This window comes from Callospermophilus lateralis, chromosome 3 (assembly GCF_048772815.1).
Source record: "Callospermophilus lateralis isolate mCalLat2 chromosome 3, mCalLat2.hap1, whole genome shotgun sequence".
NCBI classification, from domain to species: Eukaryota; Metazoa; Chordata; class Mammalia; order Rodentia; family Sciuridae; genus Callospermophilus; species Callospermophilus lateralis.
In genome coordinates this window covers 184,414,430-184,435,559 of record NC_135307.1, presented here as the reverse complement: position 1 = coordinate 184,435,559, position 21,130 = coordinate 184,414,430, and the positions used below count along the sequence as shown (strand labels likewise).

The 21,130-nt window shown below is 44.1% G+C and overlaps 1 protein-coding gene and 1 non-coding gene across 10 annotated transcripts in view; one reads left to right on the top strand and one right to left on the bottom strand.

Annotated features, from left to right (window-relative positions):
- Pkig (cAMP-dependent protein kinase inhibitor gamma) overlaps nucleotides 1–21,130 on the bottom strand; it is an 87,779-nt gene that overhangs the window by 8,451 nt on the left and 58,198 nt on the right. For 8 of the 9 annotated variants that reach the window (XM_076849128.1, XM_076849130.1, XM_076849127.1 and 5 more), the window contains one exon: nucleotides 19,509–19,578. The gene's annotated coding sequence lies outside the window, so the exon portion shown is untranslated. Of the gene's footprint in view, nucleotides 1–3,127; nucleotides 3,196–19,508; nucleotides 19,579–21,130 lie in introns of those variants that run through there. The other variant, XM_076849134.1, reaches the window with a different exon arrangement.
- On the top strand, nucleotides 3,538–3,609 carry Trnaa-cgc (transfer RNA alanine (anticodon CGC)). The gene has a single exon. It is a non-coding gene; the product is annotated as a tRNA-Ala (tRNA).

Genomic DNA, 21,130 nt, shown 5'->3' with positions numbered 1-21,130 from the left:
GTGTGAAAGTGGCATAAAGCTCAAAGGGTACAAGAGGAAAGACACAAGTATTCAGAATCCTCCCAGCCTACCCCAGACACCTTCCCCACGCAAGCCCTTTCTTAGATCCTTCCAGTCTACGACATCTCCAAATTCCCTCCTTCTTTCCTTCCCTTTTCTTTTATTGAAAACAATATTTTATTTTCCATCATTCTTTTTTTTCAAATAAAAATATGTCTTAGAAACAATCTCAAATCACCTTGAAACCACTGTAGTGTGATTGTATCAAGACACTGGAAAGAAATCCTAAGTCCTTATAGAGCTAGATTGTTCTTCCTATTGACTACCGGATATTTTGTTGTCTCTCTACTGTAGACTGATTTAATCTCTTTCCTACTGATGGACTTTTAAGAAAAATTCCTCTTGGTTCATTTTGTGCCACTAAAACAAAATAACTGAGGCTGGACAATTTATAAGGAACAGGAATTTCTTTCTCTCAGTTCTGAAGGCTGGGAAATCCAAGATTGAGGTGCGAGTATCCTTAATTTGGGGGTTTTGAGGTGAGGGTTGCTGTATGCTTCCAAGATGCTGCCTTGATGGTTGTGCCCTCCAGAGTGGAGGAACAGTATGCCCACATGTAGGAGGCAGGTAGAAGTGACAAAAGAGGCAGCCCCCCCAAGCCTTTTATAGGGGCATCTAACTCACTCACCAGGAGGGGTCCTCAGGGCCTAACTGCCTCGCCACAGGATCACAGGGCAACACCTGGATGGTGAACAGACAGGTGCAAAGCACAGCTGTTCCCTTCACTGCTCTGTTTCATGGGTACCCTATCCATGACATTTTGTATGGGTTTGTTTGTGACATGAGGGTGACAAACAGGAGCTGGTTCCTGTAGTCTGGGCTGTTCTCACCTGCTTACTAGTTGGGAGACTGTGGACAGCTCCCCTCACCTCAGCAACCTAGGAACAAAGCAACAGCCTGTGGCTCATGAGATTTAGGAGACAATGATGCTCCAGAGCCTGGTCAGGTGGGGGAGCGGAAGAAGCACATGATTAATAGAACATTAGTCTGGTCCACTTGAGTGGGGAGAGACTGGGGAAACTGACCTTCTGATGCTTTTCCTCTGTGCTTAAAGGTGCCATTGAGACCAGAACCTATGGGTCCTTCTTCAGTGCCTCACTGAGACCCTTCCCCTTGCCCAGCTTCCTTCCCCACATCTAAATAAGGAAAATTGAAATGTGAGCTTTAAGTCCCTCCCAGCCTTGCCAACTCATTCATTCACTGTCCACTCAGTGGCACAGGCATCCTCTTCATGCCTGTGCCAGGTGTAGGACACACCGGAGCCCAAACAAGACATTTACAGCCTGCTGCTAGAAGAAGGCAAAGAACAAGTAAATTCCTCAATTGTGGCAGATTATGCACGTGCGAGAGAAGGACAGGAGAGTGTTCTGCTGTGTGGATGGTTTGGTTAAAGGTGGCATGGTCAGGGAAGGCCTCCTTGAGGAGGTGACTTTGAGCTAAAATGACGGAAAAGGTAGAGTGAGCCAGGAGCCAATCCAGGCAGAGCCCAGAGTCAGTGAGGCTGACATCTCTCACTTTGGCTTGAGCCTCCCGGGCTGCTAAGGAAAGAAGCCCCTTCTTCCTCATCCCTAGGAGGCAGGGCCTTTGTGGGGTCTGAATGCTGGTGGGGTATCTGACTGACCTTGGACATCCAGGATGGAAGGGAAGGTACCCATGCACTGTACCCCGGCTCTTAGGGTCCTGCAGGTACTCACTCGGGCATGTCAGTTTCCCCACAGGAAGCCACTGTTCCCTTGAGTCCTACTATTCTCCCCAGCTTTGTAAACTGAAGAGACCCCGGACCTTGCCAAGAGCTACATGGTGTATTCCAAGTCGGAGCTAGTAGCCCCCACTGCTCAGGCAGATTCCATGACACTTCCAAATTGTTTTCCAAATATACTTCAAAGGTCATTTCCTGTTTTTTTTTTTTTTTTTTTTAAGTTAAATATTTTCGGAAACCATGCAAAAAGCAAGCAGACTTTTGCAGAGGACACAGCACAGGAGGGCAACTCGGTGCCATGACGGAGGCCTCCTTGGGATGGGCCAATGCTCCGTGAGGCTTCTCTGAGAGAAGAACGGCTGTGGACACCTGAGGCCAACACCAGGGTCTACTGAACCAGCCTTCCCCACATTCAAAGAGAGCAGCGGCTTCTCTCTGGGACAGGAGGCCAGAACCAAAGAGGCACTAAGACAGGCAGAAGAGGCAGGGCCCAAGCGTCACACGTTCTGAGGAGCCAGGGCAGGGTAGGGCTGCTGGCTGTTGCCACGTTCAGCCCGCTGGCGGCTGGCACCAAAGCTCTCTCTAGTGCCCTAGGGACACATCAGCACAGCTCCATCAGCACAGGGCCTGCTGCCCATTCAAAGAGTGGCCATGGGTGAGGCAGCCAGCTGGGCCCTGGCCTGCACACCTAGAAGGTCCAGAGCCCTGCAGACAGGTAGGCCAGGGCAGGTGGTGGTGACAGCTGCTTTGGGAGGTGGCGTGGTGAGAAGGGGAGGCTGGGAGCTAGAGCCAGTCAAAGCTCTCAGTGACTTCCATGTTGCCAGTCCCCACAGTCAACTGTCTGTCCTCTTCTGACTGACTTCTTCTCAGACCTCAAGGGCCACCAGATACCACACCCTCTGGCTTCCCTCCAACCTCTCTGGCCACTACACAGTGGCCTCCTCCTCTGGGGACCTTTCTGTCAGAGCCCCTCCCCGAGGACCACCGTCTTATTCTCCATGTGGTCCCTGGGGTAGTTCTTAGCCTATCCCTTAAATAGTACGTTGTGACCCCCGAGAACTCTTAAGACTCTGCATTTGTGACTAACAGCCCCTCTGTGTGGCACCTGGCTAAGTCATCAGCACTGCAAGCTTCACCTGTCAAGCCCCAGCTTTCGCCCCTCCAGCCTCCCCAGCTCAGTGAAGGCACCGCCAGCCGCCCAGGCTGCTGGAGCTGGAAACCTGGATCTGTTCTTGATCCTCCTCCTCCTTCACCACCCACATACAATTCAGTTTGTCACCAGGTCCTGTAATTCCTACTTGGAAAACAGAGCTTGGATTTGCCAGCTTTCCCCTCCACGGGCACCACCTGGCTCCCATGACTTCTCACCTGGACCCCTGCAGAGGCCCTCACTGCAGTCCTGCTTCTCTCCCCCTCAGCCCCCGATGGATTCCTACACAGTGCCAGAACGATGTTCTCAAATAGAAACTGGGCCACGTGATACCCGTGCTTCATTCAACCCCTGATGCTTTTCTATTCCATACTGAGCAAACTCCAAACCTCTTAAGCCAGCCCCGGAAGTCCCACAGTGATCTGGCCCTACCTCCCTTTGCACTCTTTCCTCTCATTTCTTCTCTCTGCCCATTTTGTTCTGGCCATATGGGTCTCTCTTTAATTCCTCAAACATTTTTATTTATTTAGGTAGGTATGTAATAAATAGACTGAAACTAGGAACACTTAACCACTGAGCCACATTCCCAGCCCTTTTCATTCTTCATTTTGAAAAACGGACTTGGGGCTGGGGTTGTGGCTCAGTGGTAGAGCGCTTGCCTCGCACGCGGGAGGCCTGGGTTCGAACCTCAGCACCACATAAAAATAAACAAATAAAGATAAAGATGTCATATCCATCTACAATAAAAAATATTTTAAAAAGGAAAAAGGTCTCACTAAGTTGCTTGGGGCCTCACTTATTTGCTGAGGCTGGTCTCAAACAGGAGGCTCGCCTCCTGCCTCAGACTCCTAAGCTGCTCTGATTATAATGTGCAGCACCATACCCGGCTATATCTAATTCAATTCCTGACCTCAGGGCCTTCACTAGAATAACCCCTGTGCCTCCAGCATTCTCTACACCCTGCTCTCTACAGAGTCTAGTGGACACAGAGTACATAGGTGCAAATCTGGCTTTGGAATTTTCAAATGTTCCTGCTCTAGGACTGGCAGGGCCTGAGGTCTCCAGAGTTCCTCTGCCTACCACTATTGCAGGCCAAGGAGGCCCAGGCTCAGACACCTGGAGGCAAATGAGGTGGACACAGGAAGGGCTTTAGAGTCCCAACCTCTATCCCCATAGCCCATGGCTGCTGGGAAACCCCCGACACTGATGACAATTCTGTGAAGGGGTGGGGGTGGGGGCCGACAGCTGCCTTAAATGTGGCTGTGGGGATTAATCAGAGCCCACCTTTAGGGAGGGCTACTCCATGCCAGGCTGTGCCAAGCATCTTACAGCCATTATCTCTTGTAATTTTCACTAACACAACAAAACAGAAAGTATCATTGCTGTTTTACAGAAGAGGCAGCCGAGGTTCAGAGAGCTTAGAAGCTTGCTTGAGGTTGTACACCCAGAGTGTGAAGCAGGATTGAGCCTGTCCTCTTATGTGACAAAGCATGGAACTGAGTTAGCATGTGTGTGGCATCCAGTAAGGGTTTGTTAAACATGCACATTCCTCTTCTGCCTTTCTTTCCCCACAGTCACAGCCTCATAAGACATAGATGAAGAAAGGGCAAGAAAGCAAGGAAGTCCCCAGAAAACATTCTACTAAGTTGGCAAAAAGAAAAAACAAAACAAAGACAATAATAACAACAACAAATGGGGCTGGGGATGTGGCTCAAGCGGTAGTGCGCTCGCCTGGCATGCATGCGGCCTGGGTTCGATCCTCAGTACCACATACAAACAAAGATGTTGTGTCCGCTGACAACTAAAAAATAAACATTAAAAAATTCTCTCTCTCTCTCTCTCTCTCTCTCTCTCTCTCTCTCTCTCACTCGTTCTCTCTTTAAAAAAAAAATGCAGATGCATTTTGTCCACTGATGCAAAATTCTGCTTTGGATTTGCAGCTGAAGTAAAACCTTGTGATGCTGGGCTGAGCCTATGAATTCTGCCAACAAATTTTTGGAATCAAACTTCACAGCAATAGTAAAAACAATTATTTTGAGGTACACATTTGAAAACTCTCACCCCAGCTATATCCTGTGGCAGGACAGATTATTGTTTTATATAGGGCTGGGGACTGGAACCATGGTGCAAACTTTCATCCATGTCAGCCTGTGCTTCTGTGGAGTCTCGGGAACAAAGAACAGTTCCACTGGACTACTGCTTGGTGGCCAGGCACGCTGGGTCTCCTCAGGCCTGCTGCCATTTTACACATTATCTAAGGGACTCACCTACAAAGCAGAGTTCCCAGAGAGTGGCAGCCTTCATCTACTGTGAAGGGAGGGGAGGAAGGGAACGTGAGAGCGCTTCCAAGTGGGCCTGCCAAAAGCCTAGGGGCAGGCTGAGCTCCACTCAGCGGGTGCCAGGCTGAGTGCCACAGGGCACAGGTCTTCCCCTCCAACCTCAGGGGTTCAAGTGTGAATGAAGGGTTAAACTGCCACTTCTATAATAGCTTTGAAACATGTCTATAAATTCTTTGTTACTTCTCTGTCAAAAGAATGGAGACTGGGCTGGGGCTGTAGCTCAGTGGCAGAGTGCTTGCCTAGCACGTGAAAGACACTGGGTTCAATCCTCAGCACCACATAAAAATAAATAAAGAAAACAAAGGCATTCTGTCCATCTACAATTACAAAAATTAAAAAAAAAAAAAAAAAGAATGGAGGGCTGGGTTGTGGCTCAGAGGTAAAGCACTCGCCTAGCATGAGTGAGGCACTGGGTTAGAGCCACATAAAGTAAAAATAAAGACACTGTGTCCATCTATAACTAAAAAATAAATGAAGAAATAAAGAATGGAGACTAACTTGAATCTCTTTGAACGAGCCGGACTTGGTAACTAGCTTTTTCTTCTTTTTTTCCCTTGGGTACTAGGGACTGGACCCAGGGCTTTGAACATGCTAGGAAAATACTCGACCCTTGAACTGTACCTGCAAACTCTGAGTAATTTCCAACAAATAAAATGCAATGTGAGAGATGCTGTGTGACTTCCAAAATGAAGTTTCCACCTGGGTCTTCAGTGGGACACCTGCCTTTGAAGGTTCAGTTGCATGTTGGAAATCTGAGGCTGCCATGCTGTGAGGAAGCCCAAACTAGCCCCTGAGGTGACCACGTGGAGAAGGTCTGAGCTGGTATGGAGAGAGACTGGCCAGCCTGGCTACACAGTCCCCTCACTGCTCCAACCCTGGCTGCTATCTAACTGCAACTGCATGAGAGATTGAAGCCAGAATTACCCAGTCAATCTGTGCCCAAACCCCTCACCCACAGAGACTGAGAGAAAGAATGAATTACTGCTATTGTTTTACACCATGGGGGTGATGTGTTATGCAGCAGTGGATAACTAGAGCAACCTCTATTTACTTCCGTCTCAGGGCTTCCTCTCTAATTTTTCTAGAATTCTATAAAGAGCATCCCCTAAATATACTGTGGATAATGAAAAGCAGATATTATTTCTATAATATTAATTCATTCAACAAAATTTTACTGATCACTCAATCAGTACCAGGCTTAGGACACCATGGATACAAAGCCAGGTCCTTGAGAGAAGTTCACGGCCTAGCAAGGAAGATCAGCTCAAAAATCCTTAACTCTTCACAGGTGGTGGTGATGGGACATGTAACTCCTTCCAGTTATTCTCCCAGTGACAGGTGGGGATGGGTGTGTGTGTAACACTAGCTCAGGACCACTGCTCTTGTCAGCCTATTACTAAAGGGAGAGTAACAGCCCACAGAGCTGATGAGAAAGACCACTTCAGTATACTGTATATAAATCTTTAAAAACTTCAAAAATCAGGGCTGGGGTTGTGGCTCAGTGGTAGAGTGCTTGCCTAGCACATGTGAGGCACTGGATTCGATCCTCAGCACCACATTAAAGAAATAAATAAAATAAAGGTATTGAATCCATCTACACAACATATATGGGGGCTCCAGGGTGCAGGCGTTCAAATAATTTTAAGGAATTAAAACTCTCTTCCTTTATATTAATTGTTTGGCAGTGAACAAAACATACTCCACCTTCATGAAGTTCATATGCTGGCAGAGCGGCTCATACCAACTAACAAACAAAATATTAGGCAGTAAGAGTATTATGGAGGGTGTTATGGTTTAGGTATGAGGTGCCCCCCAAAAGTTCATGTATGAGATAATGCAAGAAAGTTTAGAGGTAAAATGATTGGTTATGAGAGCTTTAACCTAATCAATGTATTAATACACTGATATGGATTAATTGGTGGTAATGGCAGGCTGGAGAAGTTGGGTCACTGGGGGCATGCCATTGGGGTTTATTTTTTTGTTATCTGTTCAGCAAAGTTTTCTCTCTGCTTCCTTATTGCTATGTACTGAGCTGCTTTTCTCCACCATGCCCTTATGCCATGATGTTCTGCAGCACCTCGTGCCCAAGCTATGGAGTTGGCTGTCTATGGACTGAGACCTCTGAAACTGTAAGCCAAACTAAATGTTTCCTCCTCTATGCTATTCTTGTCAGGTCTTTTGGTCACAGCGACAAAAAGCTGACTAAAACAGAAACTGGTACTGAGAAGTGAGACTGTTGCTATTACTAAATTGACCATGTGGTTCAGAAGCTTTTGGAGCTTTTTGTAATTTGGGGGAGGAATTTTGAAAAGTTTAGAGATGTAAGTTGGAAAAACTGTAGAACGTTGTAAGTGGAGTTTAAGAGGAGATTCTGGTGGAAGCTCAGAAGACCAGAAGGCTGAGAGAACTGTGGACGGTAAAGACTGAGCTCATGAGGTTTCAGAAGAGAAGGAGGACTCTACTGGAAATCGGACTAGCGGCTTTTCATATTACATTCTAGCAAAAAAAAAAAAAAAAAAAAACTGTCCACATTTTGTCTGTGTCCTGAGACTTCATGTGAGGTTGAATTTAAAGGTGATGGAGAAATTATTCTGGTGGAAAAAAATTTCAAGGCAGCACAGAATTCACAGTGGCAGAGCTTTTAGCTAAGTTTACTGTGAAAATCAAGAGTAGAAAGCAGGGCAGAAAGATCTGAAAACTTGCAGTTTGGCCGAAAAAGTGCATGTAAAGCCAGGAGCGGTGGCACACATTTATAATCCCAGCAACCCGGGGGGGGGGCTGAGGCAGGAGGAATGCAAGTTCAAGAAAAGCCTCAGCAACTTGGCCAGGCCCTAAGCAAATTAGTGAGACCTTATCTCAAGATAAAAAAAAATAAAAAGGGCTAGGTATTTAGCTCAGTGGTAAAGTATCCCTGGGTTCCAAAAACAGTATAAACTGTGGCTAAAAAAACTGTGGTTGTTAAAGAGATCTCAGCCAATAAAATAAAAAAGGAAAGCAAAAGGACATCTCAGGAATCAGCAAGACCATACCCATCTTACGCTCAAGAATGTAAAAGTAACTTGAGAAGAGACAGCGGGGCACCCTGCCTGCACAAGGGGGCCTGGGAAGTTGTCTCACCACGCCCAGCCGCCCAGGCATTCAGGGGCTGCTGCAGCCATGGTTCTAGGAGGCTTGGCTACTGCTTGAGATGGTGGCAGACCTTGGTGCCAACCACATGATGCTGGTCCTTCAGGAATGCAGAATGCTGGATTTAGGTGATCATGGAGGCTTCTGGTGAGATTTCAAAGGAAGGCCTGGAAAGCCAGGCAAACTAGAGCAGTGTAGGAGTCCCTGTGGGAAGCACCTGAGAGGGTAATACATGTGAAAGGAAGCTGAAGCTGCAATGGAGACCCCTGAGATTAAGAGATGCCAGTGCCATCGGATGTTAATTGAGGAAAACTGCAAGAAATTGAGCAGGAAACAAGCAAAGAGAGGTCACATGGGCTACAAACAGCAAGGACATGGGGTAGGGCCACACTGGTGGAATGGAAATGTTTACTCTGTGCCAATATATATTGGATACATGTAACTTGCTTTTGAGTTTTACAGGGACTCTTGCTTAGAATTTGCCTTGAGTCCCTGGAGACTCTGCACTTAGACTTCTGGGTAATACTGGAAGTGTTAAAGACTGTGGGGACTCCTGGAAATGAATGAGATTTGTATTTTGAATTGTGAGATAGGCATGAGCTTTCAGGGAGCAGGGGTGGAATATTATGGTTTGGATATGTGGTTTCCCCAAAAAGCTCATGTATGAGACAAAGCAAGAATTTTCAGAGGTGAAATTATTAGATTATGAAAGTTGTAACCTAATCAATGGACTGATCCACTATCAAGGATTAATTAGGTGGTAACTACAGGCAGGTAGGATGTGGCCAGAGGAGCTAGATCACTGGAGGCATGTCTTTGGGGTTTTATTTTGTCACTGGTGAGTGGAGCTCTCTCATTGCTTCCTGATTGCCATGTCCTGAGCTGCTTTCCTTTACCATGCCCTTCTGCCACGATGTTCTGCATTACCTCAGGCCCGGAGTTATCAGCCATCTATGGACCGAGACTTCTGAAACAGTGAGCCAAAAAACTTTTCCACTTCTACACTGTTCTTGTCAAGTCTTTTGGTGAGTGATGAAAAGATGACTAAAACAGAGGATAAGGCAGGAGAGTGAGATTTTCCACTGAGGACAGAGAGTCTTATCTCTAATAGATCATGGTGACACTGGTGCAGGGACCTGAAGAGGACCTGAAGGAAGTGAGTGGGGAGCCATGCAGGGCATGCCTGGCATTCATAAAATGAACAAGGAGGCCACAGGACTGGGGAGCAGTGAGCAGGAGAGAGAGTGAGAGGACTGACCATGGCTGGCGATCTTTCGGGGACCTGGAGAACAAGGGCACACTCCAGATTTTGCTCTCATTTTGATTTACCCTCACTGACATTTCCAACTGAACCCTTCAATGCTTCCTTCCATTGCCAGTTCTCAGAGGCTGCTCTCTAGTGTAAAGTGCGTGACACCTCAGAGGCAGTGAGGGGGTCTCATAGGCACAAACATTGTGTGCCCAAGGGCAATGCCAGAAAGGGTTGGGATCTTTCTGTTAAGTTGAAGAAGAACCCAAATTCTCCTTTTCTTTCTACTTCCAGGCAGAAGTAAGGTTCAGAATCCTAAAAACACCATATCAGTAAATAATTAAATAATCACCTCCCTTGGATTTTGGAATAGCAATGTTTGCAAGTCAAGAACTGTTACTACTCAAGCAGACCAGAGACGTCACTGCACCTTTGGCCCACGTTAACACAGTTTACATAAGATTCCTGAGTCCTTGGTTCAGTCACCACCCTCCTGATACTGAGTCTTCATGGAACTGCCAGGCAACGGTTCTCCTAGTTCAACAGAAATAAGGCTATGAATGAATTAATAAATAACAAATTGGCCAAGAAAATAAGAATTTAAGAACTATGGCACTCTCTCAATGACTAAAATAACCATCTGAGGGCCAGGGGTGTAGCTCAGTGGTAGAGCATTTGCCTAACATGAATGAGGTCCTGGGTTTGATCCTCAGCACTACACAAAACACACACACACACACACACACACACACACGCCCCGAAAAGGAAAAAAAAAAAAAACTGAGTTCTGGCTCCTGACCATACAAATAGCAATGACAGTAATAAAATAATTACTATAAATTATTTAAAATTTTAGAAAAACAAATTAAGTAGAAATGGCTTCATTTATACGATTGATATATACATATACTTAATATGGTGACAAATGCTTTTCATATATCACCTTATTTAAGTTTCACAGTGGCCTTGTAGAATTAGACCCACTTTAGGTAGAATGAACTGGAACCTGGATTCAAAGTGAAGGAGTGGCTGGCTACTAGGCCCAAGGCCCCCAAGGCAATACTCTTGGTACAATCAGAGGAAATGCAAGCCCTTGAAAAAGGTGAGCTTAAAGTGGCTGAAGTGGCAGGAAGGTCCTGACTGGGAAAAAAGAGAAGGTCTAGTAGGCTGGCCCCCTAGAGTTATGCTCTACCACTGAAAATTACAAACCTTTCCTTCATTCTGTCAGTCATTCTTTCCACTTTACTAAGTAGGTACTGTTTTCAGCCATGACCTTGAAGGTACTTTTTAGAGGCACTACATTATTTAATCCTCAAAGTGGAGAGTCCAGGGCTCAGAAGGTGGTGTGGACCACCCACAATCCTCTAATTGATTAATGCTTGAATCAAGATTTGAACTTGCATTTCCTCAATCCTAATTCACTATCCATTCTTTAGGGTGGTGTGTTCTGGCAATGGCTTTGCCCTGAAGTGGATGACACTGCCTCTGTCGCATCTTTGTCAGAGGATTGTCTTGTTACCAAATCCCTCCCCCTGTGGCTTTTCTCATCTTGGCTATTCTGACCTTAACTACCTGGAAGATGACCTTTTGGAGCACCTCGCACGCTGCTCGGTGTGTAGTGCCCAGGGAGTGTTTTCTAAAAGAATAAAAAAGTCGATGAGCCAGGTGAACATACAGTGGGTCTGCCAGCGTGAAAGGGCTCAAGAGAGGGTGCAGTTTCATGTCCCCCAGGTGCCTCACAGGATCCTCCCTGTGCTGTAGCCTGAATTTCAAAGAGTGTTGGGCGGGTGCCCTTCACATCAACACAGGGCAAGAACCTGAGCCAGGGATTCAGATGACAGAAAGAAGAGCCTGTGCTGAACCATCACTGGTTCTGATGCCAGTGCAGAAAGGTGGCCCCACAAAACTGGCATCACCTTACAGCTGCTCGCTGAGCAGAGTCAGCTTGACAGGAGACGTTAACAAGTAGAAATTACTCTGAAAAAAACTTGCCTCCTGCCTGTGTCAACCCAAATTAAGGCATATCAGAGACACGCTTATAGTTTCTTGGCTAATAAATCCATTTATAAAATACATTAGAGTCAAATTCCATTTGTCTAATTATGCCCTGGGGAACGAGGCACTTGAGCACCAAGATTCCCACCCATCACTCCTGTGGGTATCAAAGCCTGATCTGGAGACAGACAGTGGACTGGTGGCTGCCTAGGACTGGGGCTGGTGGGGTTTAGGGGCTGGCGAAGGAGGCGGGTTTCTTTGTGGGTCAGGAGAACATGCTGAAGTCAACTGTGGCAATGACCGCACCGTCTGAACACAGTGAAGCCACCGAACTGCAACATGAGTTCTACCTCAATAAAGCTGTAAGAAATGCTTCCCTGAGAGGCAATGGAGAAACGTTCTTCTCATGTCTTGCACTGGGTGTGTTAATGTACTACCCACTAACCCTCCTCAGTGATTTCACCACATGAGTTTTTGTGCCAACTGTGACACCAGGCAATGCTCTTGGTGTCACAATACAGGGCTGTATGCCCTACACCAGCCAACTCCATTTTCTGCTTTAGTTTTTGTTAAAATTGTCCTTGACTTTCATCCCAAAGCTTGGAAGTTAAGCTCCTGTGCTTGAGCCAGACACCACTGAATGACTCAGTGGCTGTGTGATCTCTAGAGAGTCACTCAAGCTCTCCATGCCTCAGTTTCCCCATGTGTAAAATAACAGCCTCAAGCATACAGGGGCACATGAGGATTAAAAGAGACAGCATGCACAGGGTGCTGAGTGGGGCGTGGCAGAGCAAGCCATGCTGGCTTGCAGCTCTCAGCTCCACTCTCGCTGCCTAGGACTGGGGCCAGTGGGGTTTAGGGGCTGGTAAAGGAGGCAGCCCCTCTGGAGAAAACCAGAAAGCTCATATGTTCAGGTAGATGAAACGGGCTGCAAGGTGCAATTTCATGGCTGGACTTTGGGACATCCCATGGGACTACTGTAAGCTTCTATAATATTAGGTAATTTATCTCAGTTCACCACTAAACAGAAAGATCCAGAGGCCTTGTGTGGTCTCCCAAGAGCCCGGCATCTGGGAGGCTAGTGTGCAAGAGGACATAGTAGCCTACGACACTTGGGTTCTCTCTGATTCTGAAAAGTCAGAGGTTACAGGCATACTGGAGAATCTGAGAAAAGTTTGGGACACTTTGTCTAGAAAGTATACATATGTATATACAAAGCTTTGCCCATAATTACAGGGAGCCCTTGAATCCTTAATGCTTACCCATAAACCTCTGCTTAAAACCCCAGTTCTAGGCCACACATGACCGGCGCACTCTCCCACAGAAGCTGGAACAGGTTTGCCCTCCTACACTGGCCTTGGCCAGAAAAACAGTCCTAGAGCTAATGGCTGCATCCTAGTCACCGTGAACATCTGCATCCAGGGGATTCCCAGGGGTCCTGAGTCAGAACAGCATGCGAGCCTGGTGGCTTGGGAAGCTACCATAGGGCAAGGCCCAAAGGCTTTACTGATAAGCAGCAGGAGAGTTCCAACCTCAAGGCAGCTTCCTGCCAGTGAGACCTTGCTCTGCCAACAGAGGAGAGGAATTTTAGCAGAGGGGCCGGAGGCAGGGTAGACCAGAAGAGGGAAATTCAAGAGCTGAAAATGCCTTCCACATCCTGGGACTACTAGAGAGAAAAATAAGGCTGGAGATTCTACCCCAACTGCAAGGAGGTGGTGCTGAGAGGGTGTGGGAGCACAGCGAACTGTGAATCAGAGGCTGCCTGCACCGTGGCTAAATCGGTTACTGACTGGGTGATGCTGAGCAAACCATTGAAACTGTCTGGGGCTTGGTTTCTTCATTTGTAAAACAGTTACCAGTAATCCCCAACTCAAGGGGCTTTTGTGAAATTAAAGAAAATACTGCCTTTTTTTTTTTTTTTTTTTTGAGACATTTCCTTCTAAGAACCTGGAGAGGTAAGGAATAGAGGAAGTAGAGAGGAAGAATTGAAAGCCCATTCTTGTCTCATGAGACAGTGGAAATCCAGGCTTCATTACTTAGTTAAGGCAAGATTCCACAGATGAAGAACCTCAAGTTCTTCATCTGTGAAATGGGAAGAATAATTCTATGCAAGGTTGTAACAGAATTTGAAATAATAAATACATAACGCTGGGCTGGGGTTGTAGCTCAGTGGCAGAGTTCTTGCCTCCCATGTATGAGGCACTGGGTTCAATCCTCAACACCACACAAAAGTAAATAAAATACTGTGTTCATCTACAGTTAAAATAACAACAACAACAACAACACCTGGCTCAGAAAAGATGCACAATAAAAGGTGGTAGTACCTTTGAGAAGTACCTTGGGTGTTGTTGAAAAAATAAAAGTTGTGAAGCTAAAATAAAAAGACTAGAATGAAAACTTGGTTGTGCCCCTTTCCAGCTTTGTTTGGCCAAATGATGTCATTTCCAAGAGCCTTCCTTTTCTACTTTACTTATTTAGACACTGAATGTAAAAGTCCAGCCCCGGGTTTGGCATAAGAGCACTTAGCACTTATTTACATGCTAAAAAAATAACCGTATCCTTTGGGCTGACACAACAGCTCAGGGTTTGATTAATGGCTTCCAGTGAATCAGGCAGATTTTTAAATTTTTTTCAGCTTTATTAAGTTACAATTTACAAGTAAAAATTTTATATATTCAAAGCACGATGTTTTGATATGTGTACACACTGTGAAATGATTACCACAATCAAGTTAATTACCATATCTATCATCTCACATCTACCTTTTTTTAATGTGAGAATACTTAAGATCTATACTTTCAGCAAATATCAAGTACACAATATATTATTATTTTTAAAATATTTATTCTTAAGTTTTAGATGGACACAACATCTTTATTTTACATTTATGTGGTGCTGAGGATGGAACCCAGTGCCTCATGTATGGTAGGCGAGCACTCTACCACTGAGCCACAACACCAGCCCCACAATATATTATTATAAACTATGGTTACCACACTGTATATTAGGTATCCAGAATTCACTCATCTTATAACTGCAAGTTTAAACATTTTTTTAAAATAATTTCTTAGTTGTAGATGGACACAATACCTTTATGTTTATTTTTATGAGATGCCACGATCAAACCCAGTGCCTCAGGCATGCTAGGCAAGCACTCTACCTCTGAGCCACAACCCTGGCCCCAAGTTTAACATTTTGATCACTATCATCCATGTCACCCTTACCCAGCCCCTGGAACTACCCTTCTACCTCTGTTTCTATGAGTGTCTTCTTTAGATTCTACATAGAAATGAAATCATGCAGTATTTCTCTTTCTAGCTTATTTCACTTAGGATAATGCCCTCCATGTCCATCCATGTTGGTACAAATGGCAGGGTTTCCTTCTTTTTTAAAACAACATTTTCTTTGACCATTCATCTGTTGATGGACACTCAGGTTGTAGTTTCCACATTCTGATTATTGTGAGTGACACTGCAGTGAAATGGGAGTGCAGGTGTCTCTTCAGTGTTTTGTTTTGTTTTTCTTTGTGGTAGTGCTGGGATTGAACCCAGAGTCTCACAAATGCTGGGCAAGTGCTCCATCACTGGCTGTATCCACAGTGATATGGCTTTAAGACAGTGATTTTTATTTCCTTTAGATAAATACCTAGAAGTAGAATTTGTAAATCACAGGTTGAAATTTTAATTTTTCGAGGAAACTCAATCCTGTTTTCCTTGATGGCTGTATTCATTTACATTTCCACTAACAATGTATATGTGTGCTCTTTCCTCCTCAATATTTAGCTTTTGATTTTTTTTTTTGGGGGGGGGATGGGGATTAAACCCAGGAACACTCAACCACTGAGCCACCTCCCCAGCTCTTTTTTGTATTTCATTTAGAGACAGGGTCTTACTGTGTTACTTAGGGCCTTGCTAAATTGTCAATGCTGGCTTTGAATTTGCAATCCTCCTGCCTCGGCAGCCTCCTGAGCTGCTGGGATTATAGGCATGCACCACCACTCACCCATAGCCTAGCTTTTGATGTTTTAAAGATAACAGTCTCTAGCAGGTATGAGGTGACGCCTCACTGTACTTTTAGTTTGCATTTTCCTGATGATTAGTGATGTCGAGTGCCTCTTCATATACCTGCTGTTTTCCTTAGAAAAACATTTACTTAAGTCCTTTCCCATTTTTTAACTGAGTTACTTTTGCCATTGAATTATATAAGTTCCTTATATATATTTGGATATTAAACACATTTGGATATATTGTTTACAAATATTTTTTTCTCAGTCCAGTTGCCCTTCATTTTCTTGATCATTTCCTTTCCTGCATAAAAACTTTCCAGTTTGGTGGAGTCACACTTGCTTTGGTTTTGATTTTTTTTTTCCCTGTGCTTTTGGTGTCATGTCCAAAAAATCATAGTCAAAACAAGGCCATGGAGATTTCCCCTATGTTTTCTCCTAGGAATTTTATGGTTCCAGATCTTAAATTTAAAATTCTAATTCATTTTCAGTTAATTTTTTGTGTATGGCGTAAGATCAGGATTTAATGTGGGGTTTTTTTGTGTGTGGATATCCAGTATTCTCAATTATTGAAGGGACTTTCCTTTCTCCCATTGTGTATTTTTGACACCTTTGTCAAATATTTTGTTGATTGTACATGCATGAGTTTATTTCTGAACTTTCTATTCTGTTCCATTGGATTGTTTTATGCTGATACCACATTATTTTGATTACTAGTTTCCTTATCACCCTAATTTAAAATCAGAATGCCTTCAACTTTGCTCATCTTGCTCAAGACTATTTTGTTATTCAGTGTCTATTATGGTTCCATATGAATTTTAGGATTTTTTCCTACTTCTGCGAAAAATGCCACTGGAATTTTGATAGGGATTACATTAAATCTGTAGACTGCCATGGGTAACACAGACATTCCGATCACATTGATTCGACTGGGAAGATTCTTTAATGGCTTGCTGTGAACATAGTCTCAGTCCTTTCAAGATATGGGCCTGGGAAGAATGTTCAGTCCAGCAGGTTCTCACCTCCTCTCAAAGGAGCCGTCCTCATGGCCTTGGCTCCTTGGGGAGATGAGGAGCACCCTCATGGGCAGGCCAGGTTAGAACCGGTGGCAGCAGGCTCAGGGAGGGACTCTCAACAGGCTTCCCCTGTGTGCATGGCCTACTCTCTCTACTTAGGTGAGAAGGAAAATGACCAGGGACATGAGCAAGCCCATTCCTTGCAGCCAGGCAGTTTGCCCACAGGTGGGAAGGTAGCTCCTTTATTTAATGCACTTGGAGAAAAGGGCTGACTGCACAAACACTACATGGACATGCTGGCTCCATAACTGTTCCAGATCAGTAGTGGCCAGTGGCCCTGCACAGAATTTTCAAGTTTTGGAAGAGAACAGAGGAGCTGTCCCCCATTTCTCTGTGGCCTCCACAATGTCTGAAAGGTCTGCAGGAGGCCAGCAGAATAGCAAGCTCTATGCACAGGGGTCAGAGCACAGGATCCAGACTCCAGCTCTTCCATGTCCTCCTAACTGTGTCACCATGAGCAAGTGGTCTCATGTCGTTGAGTCTCAGTTTCCTTGTCTATAAAATACATCTGTAAAATAATATATATGTACTTCATAAGACTAAACTAAAGGAGATTTTTTTTTAGAGAGAGAGAGAGAGAGAATTTTTTAAATTTTTTAATTTAATATTTATTATTTTTTTTTAGTTATCGGCGGACACAACATGTGGTGCTGAGGATAGGACCCGGGCCGCACGCATGCCAGGCAAGCGTGCTACCGCTTGAGCTACATCCCCAGCCCTAAAGGAGATTTTAAAGTATTTAAGTACTTATCATAATATTTGGCATATGGTTTAAACAAATTGTAGTTCTAGAAGCTCTTCTGCCTGTGAGTGTGGCTGAGTATATACCTGATCCTCAGTCAGTGTTTCTTTCCTCCTGCCTGCAGTCTGATCACTGCAGGCTGTAGGGAGGAAGAGCTGGGTACTGATTCAAGGCCAAGGCTTCCTCATCACCTTGTCACAGGACAAAGTTACAGCTATAGGACCCCGGTATCTTCTTGAGAGTTTCAACAAATCATTTCATGGCAAGAAAGGCAGAGAGATTCCTCTGGAAGCCCCAGTTGGACATGTAAAGTAACTACTATAAAAGGCAAGAGGAGGAGGTAATACTTCCTTTGCTCTTCAACAGATGATGCTCACACTGTGAAATGACTGTCCAAGGCCACCAGTAATCTTTGCTTTACATTGGATGCCTCTCCCCACCCACCTACCATCACCCCCTTGCTCATCTTCAAGGACACTATCTGCTCTAAGACCCTGATCTTTGCCTTCTTGAAGGTCCAAGAAAAGGAGTGACAGAGGCACTGAGAGGTAACGAGAGTAGTCAGGGAAGAGGCTGGGACTCCACTTAGCCTATTACCCAGAGAGTTTCCTTTCTAAGCCCTACTCACTCACACCTCTCTCCTCTAAAAATATCCAGTGACTTTCACACTTAGAGCTGTCAAGATAAAGTCCAGACTCATTCAGTAGCCACCTGAATACTCAACTCTAGCCATGGCCTCTGTTCTGCACTGTGAAGCCCCGAGAAGCACGTGTGGTTCCTGGGGAGCGTGTGCCCTTTCCAGCCCCCAGGATGTTCCCATGCTGCCACTAGGCCCGCAGCCTTGCTCTGGCTCACTCCAATCCAGGCCATCTCTATCATGCCTTTTGGCCTCAGTCCCCTCTGCACCTAGGCAACTGTCACTCATCTACTGACCATTAGCTTCGTGGGTAAAGACTGTGTCTGCCACTTTGCTCTGGTTTGCAGAGTCCGGTTCCCAGGAGATGCTCTATAAACACTGCTGAATAAATGCACAAATGAGAAGCACTTCTCTAGGCCACAGCAGGAATCTACACCAAGCTGCACACCAGATACAGCTGCACTGTTCTGACCCAGTGCTGAAGACAGAAAACGTCAAGTCCACTCTCCAAACACACTCCTTAATTTAGGCACAAAAGTGCAATGGGTCTGACAAGCTCTTCAGAGAAAAACTCATCTCCAGGCTTGCTGGCATATTTATGACGATTCTAGCTATGGAAAAGACCCAGACAGCTGTAGGCTAGCTGTGTGGCCTTTGGTTCTGATGTCCTTAATGGTTACATCCATGAATGCCTGGGTGGGTGAGAAGACCTCCGTGGACCCTGGGCCCTGTACTCCCAACATGACAAGGCAGAGATTTACCAGATTCACAGAAGTGCTTTAGATGAAAAGCTAGCTATCATGTTACCTTGGACTTAAAATTACTAACTTATGCCAGAAGCATTTAGATAGCATAAAACTATGAACACTGACCCAAGGTGGCCATACTTCCTGGCAGGCTGGATGAACTGCTCCAGATGGAACTGTTTCCACATGGAAAGGACCTGCACCATCCCTTCTCACCATACTGCTGGGTCGTGCTCATTTCTTTGGGCTGGGTTTTGTTGCTTTGGTTCCTCTAACACAGCCTTACAATGAAAATTCCCATTATCTGTCCTGGTCTTTGTAAAAATAGCTTTATAACAAATATTAGGTAGAGAAAAAAAATCTGGCGTCACACCCAAAGTTGCTCATAACTCTTGTGTATGACTCCATCTGCTCATGTACATGGCTGAAGAAACCCATCAGGCCACCAGAGGTAGTCTTTCTGATGCTATAAAGAAACTGCCTGTAAATGGAACCATGCCTGTGAAATTGCGGCATGATGTTATATAACTTCTGAAAAGAGCCATCCTGCCTTTTCTTCGTGAGACCAAAATTCTTCTCTAATTTCATTTGAAACCTATTTGTTTTCTTTCTTGAAAAAGAAAAAAGGCATTCAGGCAAAAATTGTGAAGCTATGGTAGAGTGGCATGAACAGCTTGACTACCCACCTGGTTTAATTTCTTTTTCTTGCTTGCATCTCTTCAGATGTTCCACTCTCGGTTAATCAGTGTGAAAATTCTAAAGAACCAGAAGAAAAGGAGAGATGAGATCCAGACACACTCTGAGCTGTAAACTGAAATAATCTTTCTGGGAGGACAAGTTTGCATTATTGATTTACATATTAAATATGCACATCCTCTGAGACAGCCAAATGTCCAGGATATACCATAGATATAGTCAGAAGACTCTAAAGGAATTCAGCAAAACATTTGTAGTAGCAAACAACAGGTGAAATGACTTAGACAGTTGTTAATAAAGAAAGTTAAATTGCAGTTAATTGCAGTTCAATAAGAAACCATACAGCTATTTCAAAGGAGAAAGATTTCACTGTATTGACATGGAAAGATGTTCATGCTTGATTGTTGAAAAGATATTGTAAGGGCTGGGATTGTGGCTTAGCAGTAGAGCACTCGCCTCGCACGCACAGGGCCTTGGGTTCGTTCCTCAGTACCAGATAAAAATAAATGAATGGAATAAAGATATTGTGTCCAACTAAAAAAATTAATATTTTAAAAAAAGTATATTATAAAATTGCATGTATTACTGCTTTTTAATAAAAATATAAATGATTATTATGTTTAGGAAAAATGAAGCATTTGTGTATATTCACATTTTTAAAAATATACACACTTTATACTTTAAGTTTTAAAATAGAGGATGGGGTTGTGGCTCAGTTGGTAGAGTGCTTGCCTGGCATGTGTGCGGCACTGGGTTTGATTCTCAGCACCACATATAAGTAAATAAATACAGGTCAATCACAACTAAAAAAAAATTTTTTTTAAGTTTTAAAATAAACAGCCAGGCATGGTGGTGTATGCCTCTAATCCCTGAGTCACTGGGATTAAAGTTCCTAATGATTCAGGATAAACATAGAAATATTATTTTACTTTAGATAAATTAATCTAATAATAAATATTAAAAATTTAAAGATAAAAACAAAAAACAGAAATAGAATGCATAGGTGCCAAGTCAGTAGAAAGTTCTTGTCTAGAAAAGGTAATTATCAGGCTAGAGATGTGACTTAGTGGAAGAACACTTACTAGCATGTGCAAGGCCCTGGATTTGAGCCCAGAAATGGAAAAGACTAATTTTGAAAAAATGTCAATCTTTTCCAAATGACTACATCATTTTTATTAGATTTCAGTCAGAATATCAATACATTTTGGGGAGGGTAACATTAAAGTTCATATGGAAAAATAAGGATCTTAGAAGACTGGCCAAGAAATATCAAGAAAAATGGAGGATTTGTCTTCTGAGACAATAAAAATTTATTATAAAGACATTAGAATACAAGACCATATATTAACATAAGTATAGACAAATAGATGTGTGAACTAGAAAAACAGGTCCAGAAATAGATACAATAAAGAAACTTATTTATAAAAATCATGAAATTTTAATGCAAAAGAGAAAAGATGATTTATTTAAGAAATGGTGCTGGCATAACTAGAACAAGCTGGACCACTTCCTCTTACTATATAAACACAAATTCCAAAAAGACTAAAAGTTCTGGATTAAATTAATTATAATGATGAAGGCATTAGAATACAGAGAATAATACTTATTTAAC